We start from the raw sequence: 7,321 nt of genomic DNA on the forward strand, positions 1-7,321 counted from the left end.
TTATGCAGCTTGCTTTTCACACTCTTAAAGACTCATATAAATAATGAAAACACGATTCATCCTTTGTAAAATTATGTTGATTCTGATAGATTGTGTCTTGACTCTGCAAATGTCCTTTCATTAATTCCTGAATAATCGATTTTAACAATTTTCATAAATTCCAGCAGTTTTCTCACTACTTTATATTCCACCGTGAAGGTGATCAACTTGAATTCTCACCTCTATATATTCTCTTTGTTCCCTCCAATCCTGTATAATTGACACATGGTGTGAAATGACCTACTCTGGTTGCTGTGTAAGAGGCATGAGTGGCTGAATGGACTCTTTATCTTCCCTGTGCACAAAATAAATGGGCAGATATCAAAACAAAATCAAAACAAAACAGAGATTAAACCGAGCTGAACCAAGGCAAATTAAATTAAATTACATGAAGTTACAACACCCAGCACAATCCTACCAAAACTCCCCATCACCGGTAGCATGTTTTGCCATACCCGTATTTTTTCAGAATTCTTCCTCTCAGAGCCCTCACTGTTACACAAATGTCCTGATCAATATAGCCAATAAAACCGTGTATATATGGTTGAAATAGGGCCGCCACGTCCTGTAACAATGTTCATCTTTCTGATGTCCATAGTCGTAAGGAAGTCCGGGGCGGGGGTGGGGGTGGGGGGGTGGGGGGTAAGCTCCATGACTAATCTACACCACAATCAGAGTCCTGGGAGTTTTCCTTGAACCCAGTTCATCGGAATGTTCTTCCTCGCACAAAATGACAAAATACTAAACAATTTATTCCCATACAAGTCCAAAGACAGAAGGTTCAGCGAACCCAAGAGGATGGGAACCAGATTTGCCTTGATCTTGGTTCCCAAAACCCCTTCCAAAACACTTGCTATAGTGCACCAATACCTACGAAGCTTGTGGTATGAGCATAAGCAATACATAAGTGTACCAACATATACTGTACATTTGGGGCATATTGGATACGCTCCTGTCTTAAATTCAACAAGCTGCTCCAGTGTCAATTAAACCCAGTGGAGTACCTTCATCTGCATAGCCTACATCCTATTGCAAATTGAAATCTTCCTTACGATCTCCCAAATATCTTCCCACTCCTCTGGTGAGATCTCCAGCCACAATTCCTGAGCCCAGATTCCATGCAGTCGCTCTATTTCATTTGAGACACTACCTCTGAATAAAGGATAGACGATGCTGACCGAGAGAACACCTTTGGACCGAAGCACTCTTCCCGCCATTTCCGACCTATGGGGACTAACCATTAATGTAGGCTTTTTTTCTGTCTAAAATTCCTCATCTGAAAGTGGCCCCTCCAAGATAACTCATTTTTCAGGCTCAGCTGCTCGAAAACCATCATGACCGCCACGTCAAATAATTCTCCCAAACAGGAAACTCCTCTGGACTCCCAGAGCCGAAAGCCAGAATCCATCAATCCCAGCTGGGATCCTACCCATCCTACAATGGGAATAAAAGGGGAAGTTTATTTTTGTAAATTGCCCTCACTATGTCACATCATTTTCCAGGCTTTAACTATTTTAAGGACAATTGGATTTCTGCAATCCTCAATAACAGTCCTCTTCTTGCCCACGAACAACAGATTAATGAGGGGACATTTTGCCTGGATGCCTCAATGTCCAGACAAACTGACCGCAGGTCTTTGGAAGCACAATCAGCCACATCCGATTAAAGTCCAGAACATCACACCCTTCATCTCCCGCAGAAGCTGCAATTTGGCGAGCTTCATAACAAGCCACCTATGGTGCCAGATAAACAAGCTTAACCAACTGTAAAGCCTCCATAGCACAGACCTGGAGAGCATCAAAAGGATCATTCGCGTGGGATAGAAGAAACGAGGAAGTACATTCCTATTAACTGGAGGTATTCTACCCAATCAGGATATTGGAATATCTTCCCATAGCCGAAGGTCCTGTTTTATCTTCTCGAGCATCTGCGCGAAGTTTGTTTTATATAATTGACAGAAGGCTGGTGTGATAAAAATGCCTAAATAGAGGAAACCTCCTTGTGACCATCTGAAAGGGAATCGGATTGCACCCCCCCCCCCCCCCCCCCCATGATCAGGTACTCGAATAACACCCCGACAGGCATGGCCTCCGATTTCATAAAATTTATTTTATACCCCAAGAAAGATTCAAATAAATCAATCACTTCTATTAAATGGGGCAAAGATATCATCGGGTTAGTAAGAAAGAGAAGAACGTCATCTGTGTAATATATGATGTTATGCCTTCCTGACTCTACCACCCGTTTAGTTATATTGGGGCCCCTCTGGGTGGCCTCTACCAACGGCTCAATAACCAATACAAATAATAACGGAAAGGGGCACACTTGTCGGCTGCCTCTGCCGATGCTAAAATTATACCATTAGTGAGAACTGCTGCTGCTTTAGCGTCACTATATAATTCTGCCATCCACCATGCAACAACACCTCCAAGGCCAAACGGTTCCAAGACATAAAAGAGGTCTGGACACTGCACCCAATCAAATTCTTTCTCTGCATCCAGCGAGACTACCAAGCCTGGAATCGACTCTTGCTGGCACATCTGAACCATATTTAGCACTCTCCTGATATTAATTGGGACCTGCGACTCCTAATAAAACCTGTCTGTTCCTCTTTCACAATAAAGGACAAGATCTTCTCCAGCCTCAAATCTAGTATTTTTCTCAAAATTTTAAAGTCCATAGTTTTAATAACAGTCTAGGCCTATACAAATAGGCAATCCTCTGGGGTTTTCCCTCTCTTGAGAATAAGGGAAATATTTGCTTTTCTCTGAGAGGTTGTGAGGCTGTCCTGTCTACAAAAATAATTGAATATATCCAACATTGGCCCAGCCATCATGTCTATGAACTCCTTATAAATCTCACTCCGCAAGCCATCTGTGCCGGTCGGTTTGCCACTCTGGAGCTGCTTTACCACATCCTGTATCTCTTGGATTGTCAGAGGGGCATTCAAAAGAGACTCCTGCTCTGAAGTTACACCTGGGAGGTCCAGGATCTTAAAAAAGGACTCCTTCTTCACTAATCTCTCCGCACAATCCTCTGATTGGAGCAACGCAGAGTAGAAATTTCTGAATGTTGCATTAACCCTTTTCGGATCGTAGGTAATAGTATCAGCACCCTCTCTAATTGATGTAATAAATCGGGGGCACTCGTCTTTCTGGCCAAGTGCGCCAAGTACCTTCTCAGTTTAACTCCATACTCGAATAACCTCTGTTTCGCAAAGGAAATCTCGCTCTTTGCTGTCTCCGTGAGTGCAGTGTTCAGAGCAGCCCGGAGGGCTGTAATCTGCTGCAACTTAGTTACAGACCATCCGTCAAAGTATGCTGTCTCAGCTGCCTTCATTAAAGCCTTAAGCATTCGCTACTGCTTTCCCTTCTGCCGCTTCTGAGTCACCGAGTTAAAAATAATCAAACCCCTTGCATAGGCATTGGCAGTCTTCCAGAACACAGATGGATTACTGGCCATACCCAAGTTAATGTCCCAATAAAACCTTCAATTCCCGCGAAAAGTACTCAATGAATTTGTTATCTTTCAGGAGGCAAGGATCCATGCGCCAGTGCTGTGAGCCTGTCCAATCACCATCAGCCTTAACATCCACTTACACTGCTGCACGATCAGAATTTTGCAGGGCAGCATCGAATTTCAAAAGGCCAATGGGGCAAAAAATATGTCAATCCTGGTATAGCACTTACGTGGGTTAGAGAAAAAGGTGAAGCCCCTACCTTCAGGGTGAAGACATTTCAAACGTCCACCAACGCAGCTCCCTGTTCAGGTCCACCAGCTGCCTTGATGGCGGGAAAATACCCGTGAGACCCCTTGACATCCTATCCACTTCGGGGTCCATAAGTCGGTTAAAGTCTCCCCTTTAATTGTATGATGTTCACCAATGGTCATCAACCTGGAGAGCACATCCATTAGAAATTTGAGGGGGTGTGCTGGGGGCAATATTATACAATGTCCCATATTCCTCTGCATGTATTAAAGCTTTAAGGATCAGAAACTACTCACGTTCGTCCTTAATTTGGTCAAACAACTGAAGTGGAAGGTTTGTATGAATGACTGAAGCTACTCCTCCACTTTTCGAATTAAAGGATGAAATAAACACCGGGCCGAAATTTCCCTGTTATAACTTTAAGTGCTCCTTTTCAGTTAGATGTGTTTCTGGTGGTAAGGCTGCATTGACATCTTCCTTTCTGAGGCTTGAAAGTATCTTTTTTCTCTTAATCGATGAGTGACTCTCCTTCACTTTCCAGGTGCACCATTTAAACGAGCGGTTAGCCATAGCCATCTGAAGCAGCCCATAACCCACTAGGAGAAGAACCACATTTATAGCGCGCCAAGTGAAAGTTGTAAACAGTTCATCCCATCTTGAAAATATAACTACAATAACAACCAAATCAAAACTTCTAACAACTATGTCTGAAGTAAACCAGCGTATAACACAAATAATTGGAGACATTCTCCCTTCCTGCAGAGGGTGTTCATATTACCCATTAATCCCCCATGGCTCCTCCTAGCTGAAGCCGCTCCCCAAACCCAGGCAAAACAAAGTTTAAAAAAGAAGTTGTAGCATCTTACAACAAGAAAATTAAAAGTCTGCATTCAATCCGTCCCATCCATACTTCAACCTGAGGCAGTCCCGGTGAAACAAAATGTAACCACACCCACCATCCCCAAACCCCCTTTCTCATTCTGATCTAAGTGAGAGAAACAAAAAGCAAATGATAAGAAAACAAAGGATAATGGGAATGGAGTAAGAAAGGAGAAGAGAGAGAAAAGGGAAAAATGGGACTTTCGCACACTAAAAAAAGGAGGTAAACCAGACAAACCCCAGTGAAATCAAAGAGAACATAATTTTCCATATTATTTGAACCAGCCAGTCTATTTTAATATGTACAGGAAGTCCTTTGAGTTTTCTGGTGAGTCAAAATTAAACACAGACCCTCCATGGCTGAAACATAATATTACCAGATATCTTACCAGAATATTCACATCCCTCAGGCTCCTTTTTACATTATCAAAGGCCTGCCTCTTGCGGATCTCAGCCGTAGAAAGGTCCTCGAAAAACATAATTCGTAATGCTTTGTAGGTCACAGCCTATGGATCCTTCCCCGAGAAGCTTACAGTACTTTTTTTTTTCTCTATCGTGCTGGACTTGCACTTGGACTGGGTGGGGGTGCTGGTCTGATCCGGTCTTGCACACTGCGACACAGTGGGACCACTCGACCCGCAACCAGTCTGCCCCTGACTTCCAGCTTCAAAAATTGTATGAGCCATTGCTCCAAGAAGCTGACGAGCTGGCCATCTCGTTTCGGCAGCCTGACCAGGCTGATGTTCTTCTGATGGCCCCGATTTTCAAGGTCGTTGACCTACTCTACTAAGGCCCTAATCTACCATTCCAGGGCTTGGACCCCACCCACCGAGAATTCTGCCGCCCGAGACGCTGGATCCTTTGGTCCTACTTCTGCAGCTTGGCTGAGATCAGTTCCATCTGGTTCGGGTCTCATCAATCACTGAAAGAATGTTCTCTCGCAGGCACTAAACTCCGAGACCAGGCTCTACTCCACAGATAAGTTCCCTGGGGCGTTTGCAGAGGCCGACGTCACAGCTGATGACGTATATATTACTGTTGTGCCCTGCTAGTTGTGTTCCTCTTGGTCCTTTTCCCTTCGTCATTTTCCTCACTCACTTAAAATGGCATAGAGAAATACTGGGGATCAAAAACGACCGATGTTACAACAATAGGGAAGAAAGAGATGGTGAATGCATCTTTTTGTCTTGGTTCTGCTGCAGAGATCAGCAGGGCAAGCCGACTGGTTGCCGCCATCTTGTATCCCCCGCGAATAATCAATGTTAACAAACCTTTTTTGAAATGGTTTTCAGATGTTTCTTAGGTAAAAACAATGACTGCAGATGCTGGAAACCAGAGTTTAGATTCGAGTGGTGCTGGAAAAGCACAGCAGTTCTGGCAGTATCGGAGTAAAATCAACGCATTGGGCAAAAGCCCTTCAACAGGAATACATCAGAAGAAGTTTCTTGTAGGGGGAGACAATGCAGGTCTATTGGATATGATATAGTTAGACATTCAGTTGGATGTTTAAAGTCCAGCAAGCGAATAATGAATAAAATTGAACCAACGTGGTTCGGGGCGACATTTTGAAATGGAAGGTTAGAAGTGAAGTTGGCCTTCATTTAACGGAAATCGGAATATCGAAGTAAAGGCGTTCTGCACAGACTGCATGCAGTGTGGATGGGATTATACCTGTGTTCTCTACTGTTCAAATAATGAGAGGTGATCTCAGGGAAACTTAGAAAATTCACCCACTGCAGACTGACTAACACAGGGGCATGGAGAGTGCAGCAGGCACAGTTATGGGGAACCCAATATGTTGTACAAAAACATCAAGCGGAACAGAATAACCAGGGAAAAATTAGTACCCATTTCGAAACCAAGGGGGTAATCAGTATGTGAAACTGGGGAACATTGATCGCCTGTGACATGAGAGCTTCACATCTGTTTCAGTTGGGAGAAGGAAGATGCAGGTACAGAATTCAAGAGGATGGACTGGGAAGCTCTCGAACTGATTGATATAAGATGCAAGTTGGGGATTGATGGTTTTGGATGATGTAAAGTCCAGATGAGTGGTGTCGCAGGTTGCTGTTGGAGACAAGAAAGGAAATGTCTTGACCTGAATGCTTAAGTCGAAACTGACCACACTAGGGAGGTGCTAGAGAACTGGAGAACATCTATGTGGTCCCATGTTACTGGAAAGGTGGTAGAGATAGACCAGTGTCTGGTGGTGTACCACAGCGAGCAGTGCAGTGTATCTAATTATTTGTGGTAATCATAAATGATGTAAATGTGAATGTGGAGAGGGTGGTGGTGGGGGCTGGGGACTGAGTGTAATAAGTAATTTTGTGTTTGAAACAAAAATTGGCCAGGTTGTTGGCAGTGAGGAGGAAGGCCTTGCGTTACAGGAAGATACAGGTGGAATGGTCAGATGGTCAGATCAATGGCAGATGGAATGGAACCCTGCTAAATAGGATGTGATGCACTTTGGATGAAGGAACAACACAGGGGAGAATTCAATGAATAGCAGAACACTAGGGAGGTCAGACGGTGTTTCTCCACACATCCGTGAATGTGACTGGACAGTGTAATAGCCATTTCAGAAATCACACGGGACTGCAGGCATAGTGTTCATTCATCGAGGCGACATAATATGAGTTAAACATGCCATTGGTTAGGCCATAGATAGAATACTGTGGGCAGTTCTGGCAGTCA

At 43.9% G+C, this 7,321-nt stretch overlaps 1 long non-coding RNA gene across 1 annotated transcript; it reads right to left on the reverse strand.

The window, feature by feature from the left end:
- Positions 1–225: 225 nt before the first annotated feature.
- On the reverse strand, positions 226–5,599 carry LOC140485792 (uncharacterized). The gene is made up of 4 exons (XR_011962458.1): positions 5,017–5,599; positions 4,045–4,344; positions 3,759–3,934; positions 226–334 (listed from the first exon to the last, which is right to left on the reverse strand). It is a non-coding gene; the product is annotated as an uncharacterized lncRNA (long non-coding RNA).
- Positions 5,600–7,321: the final 1,722 nt, after the last annotated feature.

The sequence above is a fragment of the Chiloscyllium punctatum genome, chromosome 14, assembly GCF_047496795.1.
Source record: "Chiloscyllium punctatum isolate Juve2018m chromosome 14, sChiPun1.3, whole genome shotgun sequence".
Lineage (NCBI taxonomy): Eukaryota > Metazoa > Chordata > Chondrichthyes > Orectolobiformes > Hemiscylliidae > Chiloscyllium > Chiloscyllium punctatum.